Source organism: Euprymna scolopes, chromosome 46 (assembly GCF_053919585.1).
Source record: "Euprymna scolopes isolate OS-2025 chromosome 46, ASM5391958v1, whole genome shotgun sequence".
Taxonomy (NCBI): domain Eukaryota; kingdom Metazoa; phylum Mollusca; class Cephalopoda; order Sepiida; family Sepiolidae; genus Euprymna; species Euprymna scolopes.
The window spans coordinates 28,409,146-28,422,577 of NC_136527.1; positions in this window are offsets into that span (position 1 = coordinate 28,409,146).

Genomic DNA, 13,432 nt, shown 5'->3' on the forward strand with positions numbered 1-13,432 from the left:
TTCTACAGAAATGGAGCTGTTAAACCTGAGATCATTATATGAAACAAGAAGGGCACATCAGCAACCTCAGAAGTTAATGTCTTCAATAATACTGGGTTAAAAAGTGAAAGAAAAAATGACAAAATACCAGGGTTTATGTACAACTGTGATTTTCTCACACAAAAACTTGCAAAAAGAATATGCTACTTTGATTATGTATATATTCTTGTGTAAATTTTTAAAACCACATGAAAGAAGATTTTTATGCTGAGGTCACGTCTTAAGATTATTTCACTTTTTTAAAATTTTATACATCTCAATAATTGCAAACAATTTTAATCTTTTTATTGTTTGTTATCTGACTAACCCTTTGAAGCACACATAAATTTTGATATTCCTTAGAAAGTAAAATAATAAAAAAGACTGGCAATATTTTTGTAATATATGAAATCAGCTTTATACAAACATGTAAACACAAAATTGTACTGCTCTGGCATTTTGTGAATGTCTGGCATCTGGTAGTATGTTCCATTCACAAACGATAAAATTTTGGAAAAGTTAAAAACCATATTTTTGTTGTGTGTATTGGTATTGTTATATGTGTATGTTGGTATTATTGTTATATGTGTATGTTGGTATTATTGTTATATGTGTGTGTTGGTATTATTGTTATATGTGTGTGTTGGTATTATTGTTATATGTGTGTGTTGGTATTATTGTTATATGTGTGTGTTGGTATTATTGTTATATGTGTGTTGGTATTATTGTTATATATGTGTATTGGTATTGTTGTTTTTCTCACACAAAATCCCACGATCGAAAAAAATATGATCCTTTGATTATGTTAATTATTGTCTTAAAACCACCCGAAAAATGTAATATATTTCAATAAATGTCTTATATCGAATATCCAGGTATAAATAATGACCCTGACCCACAGTCGTTTGTCTGATAGAGTAGAAATATTGCATATGCAATGATTTACATCTCTATGGGTCATATGGCAAATTGAACTCTGACTTAATTGTTGCTCCTGATTTACAAGTGTGAAATGGATCCGGTCAAGTGTCATGCAGTGATCAGTTGTCTTATTTGAAATCAATCACACCATGGGAAACTCTTGATAAAATTACAAGAAACGATGTCACATCATATTCTTGTAAAACGTTGTCATTGTGAATTTCAATATGTCATGAAATTTGTAGCAGCAACACCTAGATCTGGTTGTCCTCCATTTGTCATTGGTGAGGCAACTCTCAGCTATGTGGAGGCTACATTTTTAGAAGATCCATGATTGACTATTCGCCAAATCACTAAAAGGTCATGATTACTGCAGGGTCTGTTGAAACTATTTGATGGATTCCTAGGTTGCTGACAACTTTTACCGAAGCAAAAACGCATTGATTACTGTACTGTACCGAAGCAAGATTTACTATAGATGTGTTAAACCAGCTTCCACAATTTATAGGAGCTTATTATGCTTTAATTTTCAGGAAATTAAATAAAGTTATCAAAATCAAGAGATGGGTGCTGATCAGCAAATATCCCCCTGAATTTCGCTCAACATCACACAATGTGTGAGACCAGAAGCGCAGACGTCCATGAAATTTTCTCCCATGTAGTTTTGCCATCCCTTGCGTCATCTGATTTTTACCTCCACAAGCCAGAAATTTGTTTTTGAAAGCGGTTTCCAAATGATACATCTTGATTTATGAATTTCCACATCATCTACAAAAAAACCAGAGATGCATTGAACTATGCTAGAAATATGAAACTCTGTGATGTTCGTATCTGGAAAAAACTGATAATTTTCGTTGTTCTACTTATGTGAGAAATTAGACCAGGGCATTACAACATCAGCAAAACCGTTTCTTAACCTCTTCCTTTTCTTAAAAGAACGAAAACATGAAATACACAAAATGTTAGAAAAGACGTTTTCGTTAAGTAAACTTTGGATTAAATAGTTTTTTCTGCATTTTCCCCCATGTACACACGTAATTTGGCATTAAAAATTGTGTTTATCTTTTCAATTACTATTGTAGATTCGTTAAGGAAGAATACATTGTGACGTGCATATTTACTATAAAGGAAATAAATTAAACATTAATGCATATTACAGTAACCATTTAGTAAGTACTAATTAATACATAAACAATTTAAAGGAAAATTGAAGAAACCAAAATTTTATAACAAAACATGTTTATATCTACAAATTTATAAGGATATAATAGTCATTTTCAATCAGTAACGGTTCTTTATTAAAAATCGTGGTTTTTACAGAAAACGAAGTAATCACAAAGCTTATAGATGGGTGAGTCAATATGTACATAGTGTTAATAAAATGCACATGTAAGTAATATATGTATGTGAGTGCATGAGACTGTATATGTGTGTTGATTTACCTTGTTCTTTTTAGTTCGTGTATAGCTGTTTGTTGCAATTGTTTCTGTTCCCCCAAACTCTTACTAATGTATAAGAATATGTGCGTGATATGAAGATATGTATGTGAGTTATTGAAGATTCATTTTCGCCTCTTTACCTCCTCCGGCCAAGTACAAAGTTGTTGTTTGGCACAGATTCTTAGGTATTTAGGCCTAATAAGCTTGAGAAATTTGCAGAAATCTGATTTTGTTACCCAGGAAATAAATAGATGATATTGCAAAAGCTGCTGCAAAGAACTTGGGTTCTCTCTATCGAACTAGAAGACTACTCACCCGATAGTATCCTGTACATCTACAAGGCCACTATTTCCCATGCATGGAGTATTGCTGCCACATCTCGGCTGATGCACCTACCACTAGTCTCCCCCTCTTAGATAGGCTCCAAAAAAGAGTTGTTAATCTAATCGGCCCCACTTTATCAACTAAGCTCCAGCCCCTGTCTCATCGCCGCAATGTTGCATCACTGTGCCTATTTTACAAATATTTTAATGGAATGTGTTCTCATGAACTCGTTGCACTTGTATCTCCTCGACATACATATCCCCGACAAACCCACTTAGCAATAAGATCTCACTCCTTCACTGTTGATGCCCCTAAATGCCAGAAAGCTTTCTATTTTATTAGTTTCTTCCCTCGAATAGCTAGACTTTGTAATTCCCTTTCAGCTGCCTGCTTCCCTGTCTGTACTGATATGCATAAGTTTCATTGTAACATAAACAAATATCTTGTTAATCTTTCCTAGAATGCCCCCACATAGTGGCCCCTTACGTCCAAGTGGCGATATGCCTTGTAAGGGGTTGACGTGAGTAAAAAACAAGGGTGTGCTAGTTTTTTCGTTAATGCATAGTTTTTTCTCACTTGCGTTTTCGCCTTCAAGCTCTCAAGCGTTTTGTTTTATAGTTGATTTGATTATTGTCCCTGACTTGCCATTATATTCTCGTGGCCCTCATGTAACTAAAATAAGTTATCAAACAAAAACTACACGTGTAGTAAAGTACAATAAAGATTTGCTGGTTTTAAAGGTTTTATTTAATTTAATTGTGGAAGTAAAGACCAATATATAATTAACTAATTACTTCTTAATCAGTTTTACTAAGTTAGTCTTAATGACAGGAACTGAGAGGCGCAGACAGCCAAACATTTTGCCTGTCTCGCTTCCTGATTCAGACTGCCGGGAAACGTTTCTATCTTCAAACACGCGTGATACCTCTTTGCCATATCATGTGAAAATTGCATTTTATGCGTTTATCTAGCGAACGAAACTTTAAATCTCGTCACCTGCAGCATGACATATTTCGTTTGTCGATAGGTTACCCTCGCTAAAATGTATAAATTAACAACATTTTTATGGATGTACGGTTCCAAAATATAACAATTAGAGTATAATTTTTCTAGTTTAAAAAATTATCAAAGATTGTGAATATTTGTGTTATCACGTTCTTGTAAGAATTAACTTGTTTTGGAAATGACGATAGGAATTTATCACCAGCAAAAAGTATACGTAGGTAGTATGCCAAGTTTATTGTTCAATACTCAAATATAGCACGCTCATCCATACACCAAATAAACTTTAATCACCCTAAAATACTCATTGGTAATAATTTTATGGTGGAATGTGATTCCTCGTTTATAATTAATATATAGTTAAAAGTTTAAGCTTTCAAAAAGAGAAATGCATTTGTGTGTATGTGTGTTCATCACATATGAAAAAGTAGTTAAAAAACATTGTCGAAAAGAGGATTTAAATTCCCGTTCGATGTGGTAATTTTCCATCGTTAGAATTTAAAAATCATGTGCTTGACGTACAAATTCAAGATGGTGAATTTTAAATTTAATTTCCAAGCACAGTTATTTTTAGAACAAGTCCCGGGGAAGACAAGGGAAATAAATTGTACAAAACTAAATTGATTGGATTTTCTCGAAGATTCCATTTCTATGTGCGGAAATACAGTATAGTTCTTTATTTAATTTGTGTTTGCTCTATCACTATGTGTACGGGTGACTAATTTATGACATTGTGTCTTTGCACTTAATGATACATATGAACGTTGAAACGATGCTATGAAAAAGTCTCTGCTGAATATTTGTTCCAACCGTATGTATCTATTGCTCCATGATTCTCCTCCTAAAACAAAAATCCATCTAAAAAAGAATTAAAAAAATAGTAAAAATAAAAAAGAATACAAAATTTCACTGGGTAAAATATATAGCAAAACAAAGTGGACTCTATGTGCCTGCCAGATTTGCTGGAAGTTACGGCACCAGGAAACATTGTGTCGTTGGGCGCAGCAGTAGTTAACGAATTACCTGAGGTATTTTTTTGCATTCGTATCACTGTTATACTACAGTCTGTGTTTTCGAAAAATGCTTTTTTTCAGTTGATTAACGTTGATGAAGACATGTTTGCCATTCTTATCACGAAATGTTTCGGATATCTTCTAAGCATTTAGTAAGGGCCGGAGTAGGGTAGCATGTAATGGTCTCGGCATGTACTTATTCCAGTAAATGTATAGCTAGGCGGGTCTAGTGTGCAATCAAGGTCAGATCTGATACCAAGAAGTACAAGAGAAAGTAATGCCATCCAAGGAAGCTTTCAGTATGTCATCACATACTGAAAGCTTCCTTGGATGGCATTCAACCAAGCCGTTCGAGGACGGGTTATATTGCGTAGTCAGTATATGCTTGCATCAAAGTAAACATGAAAGTTCAGTGAAAAGATAGGAATTGACCTGTTTACCTCTCTCGGTGGTAATACTTTCCGGCACACCAAATCTTGATATTCGCTGTGTAATGAATGTTTTGGCAACATTCTCAGTAGAGATTTCTCTGATGGTTAAGGTGAGGCTTGACATATCTAGAGAATCTGTCGACACAAGTAAGAAGATATTTAAATTTCTTCAGAAACTTGTAACGGACCCACTATATCGATGTGAACATGCTTAAATCAAGCCTTATGAATAGCGTACTTCACTAGAGTGCGGTTAATATGTTGAGTGACTTTGGATTTGTTGCAACGGCTACAACTCCATGACCAATCATGTACATCCTTGTTAATAGCGATCCATATCAAACGTGATGTAAGCAATTTCTGTGCTGCATGGACGCCGTGTAACCTCGAAAAAACTACTCATCTGTGCCGAAGAGGTACGTATGGACGTTCATGTCCAGTCGAAATGTCGCACAGAATAAAATCGTTTGAGAAAGACAAGGGAACTTGTTGAAAGTTGAGAGAGACCGTCTTAAGTTCTTTAATTCTTCATCGCTCTCCTGGTCATTAGCGATCTGATGAAAATCCATATCGTGAACAGGTTTTATGGCGTTCATGTGCAGACGTGATAGTGTGTCAGCGGCCATATTTTCGGTGCCTTTGATATATTTTATGCCCGAAGTAAATTGTGAGATATAATCCAAGTGACAGGCTTTCTTAAACGAATGTTTACCGGGCTTAGCAAATAAGACATGTGACCGTGATTTGTGATCAGTTAAAATAGTGAAATTAACATTTTCAACATAAATCTGAAAATCCTTTACTGCAGAATAAACAGCAAGCAATTCCCTACTGAACGTACTGTATTTTCGTTCAGCATCTTGAAGTTTTTTTTTTTAGAAAAGAAGGATAATGGTTGCCATAGACCACCAATGAATCGTTTTAACCCTCCATCGATGTCCACATCAGAAGAATCCACAAATAACGGAAGTGGTTCGTCTGTTGTAGGAAAAACCAAAAATGTAGCGTTTGCTAAGGTCTTTTTTAAAACTGAGAAAAATTGCAATTCATGTTCACTTAATACAATGTCTTCATTCTGATTTTTCTGTTCCGAAGAAGATCGGTTATGAGCTGTGCGAAATCGGTGCAGGTAAGAATCGTCTGTAAAAGTTAATTAAACCAATAAATTCTTGTAGTTTACACACAGTAAATCAGAACGGAATAATCGAAAATATGTTGATTCTCGTCATCATTAGTGAGAGACTCTATTTTTAATTAATATGTTTAGGCTTCATTAGTGAGAGACTTATTACTACTCTATTTTTAATTAATATGTTTAGGCTCAGAACTCGTCGCCATATTAGATTTTTGATCTCATGAAGAAGCTAACATTTTTGGTGGGCTATTTTCCCGCCTAGCACAACTAATGGTGATGCCATCATAACATCCAAAATGAAAGTATACGACATGATGGAAGAAAGAGAGGGGAAACGTTCATTAGATTTATTCATTAACTTTCTGCGCACGTTGTTTGGACATTTAGTGAACAGAATGTGAGCAATCATAATCGCTGATGTAGAATTATCAGAAAAAACATCTGCATTAAATGACTTGTCCATCTGAGTCAATTTTTACTTAACTTTATGATCGAGAAGAATTCTGAGGTCTTTAATTGGTAAAAATTGCACTAATCAAGAAATAATATACAATTGGATACAAGATCGAGTGCCTTCCCCGCCAAATTTAGATTTTAGTAAAAGGAGCTTATCCGCGTCATCTAAATTAGATGTGAAAACTCGAATTTTTTTAAGGAAGGTTCAAATTTCGAATTTATTGGACGACAGATTCCCACTGAATTGAGGACACTAATTCCATTGTCATAGGAACATTAGCATTAGACTTTCCCGGGTCAGATTCCAAACTTGCTAATTCCCTTCTAACTTCTGCCACAAACTGCGTTTAATCTTGACGATATTCAATCTCTCCTCCACTGAGGATTTTATAATTAACTGCTCGAAAAGATCATCTAGCTCGGATATCCATTTTATGTATATCTGGAGAAAAATTCCTTTTAGATTCCCCATGTAGCTTTTCTCATATCCAATCTAGGGTCATTGTTATTCGAAATTTTTGTTTGCTTCTATTCGAGAAAGCAAATTCGAATTAGCCATGATGCTTTGATGCTACCGATAACTCACTTAATGAAAGGTCAAAATGCCGTCCTCACATGGGAATAAAAAAGGCATAAAACTACAAGTTGTAATTTTCCGATAACGATAAATTATAGTCGTCGAGAGAAAAAAAAAGGATTCGTGGACACAAATCACCGTTCAAATAAAAAGCAACGATATAAATTTAATAGTGCAAGGGAGATAACCAATACCTTCGCTAAGCTGAATATAATTTCGACCGGATGGTGGATTAAATTTATATAAAACAAAATTCGTCAACACAATATTTAAGCAACAGACAAGCAACATCAATAAAATTATAATTAATATTTTTTATATTTTCTTCTGATCAATAAATATCAATAATATCTTCACTTGATAAATTTGGCACCAAAAGTACCCTTGACAATTAGTAATAACAAGCAATCTGAATGGTTCAAACAAAATCGTGGACAGACAAACTGACCAATGAGGAGCCTGCTTATTTTTGCAGAATTTCTGACAAGCTTTACTGCTTATTCATTTTCCAATCATTTTTAAACAATTTTTACAGTTCATAGATCATCTTCTCAGCTATATTTTGAAAAAAAAAACAAAAAACAAAAACAAAACAAAAACCAACAAAAAACAATGCAATTTTCGTTCAGTAAAACAAAAGTTACTAAAAAGGAATTTTATTTTAAATTACTGTTCCAAAATTCTCAGGATTAGTAAGGAATGAGGAAACAGTTTTTCTTTTCTCTTTGGCTTTTGGTTACCATAGCAACTAAATCTGTTTTTGTTACCTCAAATCGGCTTGGAACGGCGGAGATGATGACGTAACAAGATACAAAAGGTTGATTAGTTTTTTTTTATATTGGCAAATACTAACTGTTGATTGAACGGCACAACCCAGAGAGAGAACAGAGAGAGAGAGAGAGAGAGAGAGAGAGAGAGAGAGAGAGAGAGAGAGAGAGAGGGGGGGTAATAAGTGTAACAGGAAGAAAATTTTATTTCAAAGCTAAGCCTGGAAAAATCATGGATTACATAGAAACTGCGAGAATGAAAAGTAATATGGTTAAGATTAAAATTGTAAAAGTAAAAGGACTAGTTGTTAAAACTTAAAAAAAATATTCAAGTAAAAATATAATAAATTTATGATTTCAAATATTGCAGCATTAGGAATTGATTATATAATTTGAAATTAAATTAAAAAAAAATCCTTAATGCTGCAATATTTTAAGTTAAAAATTTATTATATTTTTTACTAGAATATCGTATTTCTCTCAATGCTATGTAATATATATATATATATATATATATATATATATATATATATATATATATATATATATATATATTTGTGTCAGGTCATGTCATATGCTACTGGTACCATGTAACCCATTACTACCTGCCTCATGATTGGGTTACCGGCGACTACACTGGTCCCCCCACCAGACTTATTTGGTGAGGAGGGTTGCTAGTCTCCATGAAGGATTAAAAACAAGACCTTCCAAAGGGCGAATGGACCCTTTTTCGGGTTCAACGGCCAACTAGCACCGTATGAGTTTGTGTGTATGTATGTGTGTGTTGGGGTGGAGAGGGCTCCCATAAGCTGTGGTGAAGGCAACCTTTCTAGGAGAAGCAAATCTCTGATTAAAAAAAAAACATGAAGCGGGAGACCAGTACCCGCATTAAGCTGGTCTGCCATTTAACTTATTGCTGGCTATCTTGCTCTTGCTTGTTGCTGGATCTCAACATTTTGAACCAGGAGAGAGACTTTGCTAAGACTCTCTAACATCATCTGTGTACAGATACTCCCTCAAGCATTTGTCTATAAAAATGGTCATGTGGCGATGGAAAAGTTGTGACGTGTGAAGGCTTGAAATGCTGGAAGCATGTAATAATTGATCTCAATGACCGTCTTCAGTGTCATGCCTGCTTGCGCGTGTGAAATCACCGGTAGGACTAAAAAAAAAAAACAATATTGGCCTCATGGACTTTAAGTGTCTGAGGGAGTGACACTCGTCTGACAAGACGTTGCAATCACACACACACACACACACACACACACACATATATATATATATATATATATATATATATATATATATATATATATATATATATATATTCATGCTCGCATTTTTCTATATTATATATATATGTGTAATCATAAATACACGCATATTTTTAAAGTGAAATTAGAAGTTTACTTACAAAACAGAAACAGTAGAGTAACGTTCAAGATTAACTTTTCTGCAATTAAAAAAATATTAATTTCTTTGCAATTAAAAAAGTACTGTTTAATTAATTTTTAATTTCAGTTTAAAAAACATATATTTTTTTTAAAATATAAGCAAATTACAATAATTATAAAAGTTGTTTTCTTTTTTAAAAATGGTTGTCTAGTTTGCATGTATTATGAGGTCCCTTAAACAGTTATCTCCCTTGGCCGGATATTTTTCTTATAGGGTTTCCCCTGACTCGACACCGGCAGGTTGACCGGTGTTTTATTCCTTAATTGTAATCAGCAGCCTTTCATGTCTCTGTCTTTTATCTTCTGTTGTCCTTCGCCGTTTTTAGTCATCTCCGGTAAGAAACATTATATATCTCCTGCTTAAAGACACTTTTTAAATAATGTTAACGTTATTATTATTTTTTTTAATATTATTTATTCTTAACTACGAACTTTGTTTATTTTCTTTACCCACATGTCCGACTCCCTTACTTTTAGTTGTGTTGTTCATTTCCTTACGTATACGACTCCTCATTTCACCCTTACTTCTCGATTCTTAGCTTTTCTTTTTGTGTTCTCAACATTTTTTTTTTCGTTTGCTTTGTTTCTGTCAATATGCGTGTGTTTTTGTGAAAATATTGAATGAATACTGCTTATAGTAATTTATGAAATTAATTAGGTATGGGTAAAATGAATGCCGATGCTCAAAACGTATAAACATTTTGACTTTTACTTAAAAATTCACCAAAAACTCAGGAAATTAACTAATTTTAATGAAATTTTCAATATTTATCAAATAATCATCGCGGAATATACAAATTATTTATTTTTTTATTTAAATCTAAGTGGAAATGTATCATTCTATTTAAATAAAAAATACCTTTACTAAAGTTATGGTTTTCAGTAATAAATAAAAAAAATACTTTTACTAAAGTTATTGTTTTCAGTAATAAAAAGAAAATACCTTTACTAAAGGTATGGTTGTCAGTAATAAACAAAAAATACTTTTACTAAAGTTATGGTTTTCAGTAATAAACAAAAAATACTTTTACTAAAGTTATGGTTTTTAGTAATAAACAAAAAATACTTTTACTAAAGTTATGGTTTTCAGTAATAAACAAAAAATACTTTTACTAAAGTTATGGTTTTCAGTAATAAACAAAAAATACTTTTACTAAAGTTATGGTTTTTAGTAATAAACAAAAAATACTTTTACTAAAGTTATGGTTTTCAGTAATAAACAAAAAATACTTTTACTAAAGTTATGGTTTTTAGTAATAAATTAAAAAAAATACCTTTACTAAAGTTATGGTTTTCAGTAATAAACAAAAAATACTTTTACTAAAGTTATTGTTTTCAGTAATAAAAACAATACCTTTACTAAAGTTATGGTTTTCAGTAATAAACAAAAAATACTTTTACTAAAGTTATGGTTTTCAGTAATAAACAAAAATACTTTTACTAAAGTTATGGTTTTCAGTAATAAACAAAAAATACTTTTACTACAGTTATGGTTTTCAGTAATAAATAAAAAATACCTTTACTAAAGTTATGGTTTTCAGTAATAAATAAAAAATACCTTTACTAAAGTTATGGTTTTCAGTAATAAACAAAAAATACTTTTACTAAAGTTATGGTTTTCAGTAATAAACAAAAAATACCTTTACTAAAGTTATGGTTTTCAGTAATAAATAAAAAAAAAACAAGAATTTATTTTTGCTTTTTTAATATATAAATAAAGCATCGTAATTTGTAACAAAAAAAAGATAAAACAATACTTTTACTAAAGTTATGGTTTTCAGTAATAAATAAAAAAATACCTTTACTAAAGTTATGGTTTTCAGTAATAAACAAAAATACTTTTACTAAAGTTATTGTTTTCAGTAATAAACAAAAATACTTTTACTAAAGTTATGGTTTTCAGTAATAAACAAAAATACTTTTACTAAAGTTATTGTTTTCAGTAATAAACAAAAAATACTTTTACTTAAGTTATTGTTTTCAGTAATAAACAAAAAATACTTTTACTAAAGTTATTGTTTTCAGTAATAAATAAAAAATACTTTTACTAAAGTTATGGTTTTCAGTAATAAACAAAAAATACTTTTACTAAAGTTATTGTTTTCAGTAATAAACAAAAAATACTTTTACTAAAGTTATGGTTTTCAGTAATAAACAAAAAATACTTTTCCTAAAGTTATGGTTTTCAGTAATAAACAAAAAATACTTTTACTAAAGTTATTGTTTTCAGTAATAAATAAAAAATACCTTTACTAAAGTTATGCTTTTCAGTAATAAACAAAAAATACTTTTACTTAAGTTATTGTTTTCAGTAATAAACAAAAAATACCTTTACTAAAGTTATGGTTTTCAGTAATAAATAAAAAAAAACAAGAATTTATTTTTGCTTTTTTAATATATAAATAAAGCATCGTAATTTGTAACAAAAAAAAGATAAAACAATACTTTTACTAAAGTTATGGTTTTCAGTAATAAATAAAAAAATACCTTTACTAAAGGTATGGTTTTCAGTAATAAACAAAAAATACTTTTACTAAAGTTATTGTTTTCAGTAATAAACAAAAAATACTTTTACTAAAGTTATGGTTTTCAGTAATAAACAAAAAATACTTTTCCTAAAGTTATGGTTTTCAGTAATAAACAAAAAATACTTTTACTAAAGTTATGGTTTTCAGTAATAAACAAAAAATACTTTTACTAAAGTTATGGTTTTTAGTAATAAATAAAAAATACCTTTACTACAGTTATGGTTTTCAGTAATAAACAAAAAATACTTTTACTAAAGTTATTGTTTTCAGTAATAAACAAAAAATACTTTTACTAAAGTTATGGTTTTCAGTAATAAACAAAAAATACTTTTCCTAAAGTTATGGTTTTCAGTAATAAACAAAAAATACTTTTACTTAAGTTATTGTTTTCAGTAATAAAAACAATACCTTTACTAAAGTTATGGTTTTCAGTAATAAACAAAAAATACTTTTACTAAAGTTATTGTTTTCAGTAATAAACAAAAAATACTTTTACTAAAGTTATTGTTTTCAGTAATAAACAAAAAATACCTTTACTAAAGTTATGGTTTTCAGTAATCAATAAAAAAAACAAGAATTTATTTTTGCTTTTTTAATATATAAATAAAGCATCGTAATTTGTAACAAAAAAAAATAAAATAAAACAATACTTTTACTAAAGTTATGGTTTTCAGTAATAAATAAAGAAATACCTTTACTAAAGTTATGGTTTTCAGTAATAAAAAAAAATACTTTTACTAAAGTTATTGTTTTCAGTAATAAACAAAAAATACCTTTACTAAAGTTATGGTTTTCAGTAATCAATAAAAAAAACAAGAATTTATTTTTGCTTTTTTAATATATAAATAAAGCATCGTAATTTGTAACAAAAAAAAAATAAAATAAAACAATACTTTTACTAAAGTTATGGTTTTCAGTAATAAATAAAGAAATACCTTTACTAAAGTTATGGTTTTCAGTAATAAAAAAAATACTTTTACTAAAGTTATTGTTTTCAGTAATAAACAAAAAATACTTTTACTAAAGTTATGCTTTTCAGTAATAAACAAAAAATACTTTTACTAAAGTTATGGTTTTCAGTAATAAACAAAAAATACTTTTACTAAAGTTATGGTTTTCATTAATAAATAAAAAATACCTTTACTTAAGTTATGGTTTTCAGTAATAAACAAAAAATACTTTCACTAAAGTTATTGTTTTTAGTAATAAACAAAAAATACCTTTACTAAAGTTATGGTTTTCACTAATAAATAAAAAAACAAGAATTTATATTTGCTTTTTTAATATATAAATAAAGCATCGTAATTTGTAACAAAAAAAAATAAAATAAAACAATACTTTTACTAAAGTTATGGTTTTCAGTGATA